The sequence below is a fragment of the Triticum urartu genome, chromosome 3A, assembly GCF_056163025.1.
Source record: "Triticum urartu cultivar PI428250 chromosome 3A, HENAU_Tu73, whole genome shotgun sequence".
Lineage (NCBI taxonomy): Eukaryota > Viridiplantae > Streptophyta > Magnoliopsida > Poales > Poaceae > Triticum > Triticum urartu.
In genome coordinates, this window is record NC_141875.1 from 682,892,624 (window position 1) to 682,894,051 (window position 1,428).

General features: G+C 47.7%; 1 long non-coding RNA gene across 1 annotated transcript; it reads right to left on the reverse strand.

Moving 5' to 3' along the window:
- Positions 1-552: 552 nt before the first annotated feature.
- LOC147981552 (uncharacterized) lies at positions 553-1,198 on the reverse strand. Its single transcript, XR_015598957.1, has 2 exons — positions 902-1,198; positions 553-820 (listed from the first exon to the last, which is right to left on the reverse strand). It is a non-coding gene; the product is annotated as an uncharacterized LOC147981552 (long non-coding RNA).
- Between the last annotated feature and the right edge of the window lie 230 nt (positions 1,199-1,428).

Here is a 1,428-nt window from a genome sequence, read left to right on the forward strand (position 1 = left end):
GAGAGAGTGAATGTGTCATAACCTGTACCCATGTGAAAGAAAAATAGAAGGATAGGACAATGCATGCTACCTTTATCTGTCAATGGTGGAATCCACAAGAGAGAAATGCCAACACTTAAAGCTAGAAAAAGATGTCAAATACATGCAACTGTATTGGGATACACACCATGTGGCTGAACCCATTGGGTGTGCGTTGCCGGTAGCTCCGGGTGCCGGTAAAAGTGACTTTGCGAGTTCTATAGGCCGTTACCATTTGACCTTGTTCTAAGATGAACTCCATCGGGTGTACAATTATTGGTTACAGCGAATCCCTCGCTTCTCGGCCCATATCATCACAATCGAGCACATTTTAGTTTGTTCATTGAACTTTATAGTCGCTACCATTCAAAATTCTTTAGTGCAACATTTGGAGCATAATAATTTGTTGAACTAATAAATTCGATCTAACGTTTCACCGCAGCTAGCATAAAAACGTGTGCCAATTAATAAACCCGATTTAACATTTCAGCGGGATCGAGTTGCTATTAGAACATATACGTCGAAACAGACCAGTGAATTGAAACATACGATGCTATGCTTCCCATGGTGGCATACATGCACGATAACCACAACTGTTACATCATTACGACTTAGTGGATCCATCTTATTTGCCGGTCACAATAGTGGATCCATCTTATTTGCCCGTCACCTTAGTGGATGCTTCCTGGTGGAGCTTTGAGCAGGTTTTCGCGCGACGGCGGGATGCGGGGCGGAAGGCGCACCGGGAACAGGGCCTTCTCTTCTGCGGCAGCTGGAGCGCTGCCACTGCATCCTCCTATTCCTAGCAGATATATAGATATCACGGCCGGCGCAAGCGTCATGTACGAGCTCGTGCCCAAAACTAAGTGGCAATAATACTCACCTGTTCCTGCAGATACTATGTTCGATTCGCCAGTGGATGCACAACGGACCGGCACCGGAGCGACCGATGGCACACGCCCTGCCGAGGCGCGAGGGCAGGTGAAGCCGACGACTCCAAGTAGTATGATCATGGCGCAGATGAGAGCTTTGGGAGCAGCCATGGTTCCTTCCTTGTTTCGTGGGTGGCATCTCAACTAGCTGCTTGACGAACGCATTTATACAGATACAGCTATGGCGGATCGATCGGAGATGGCAGCACCTCAACGTGGGTCGGTGGGTGTCCACATCCGAAGATTAATTCCTGGCCGACTGCCAAATGATTCAGCGTTGTGATCGGTTGGGCCGGCCGGTTCCCTCTCTACTGGCGTGCGCGTGTCTGTCTTGTACCGTGCAAGAGTACTAGCCGCCGCTTTAAAATCTTGAGATATATAGCTAAGCGTAGAAACAGATCGGGTAAACATCCTTAAAACTCCTAGTAGTAGTGTTAGTTAAAGGCACTAGTAGTGTTAGTTAAAGGTCACACTAATA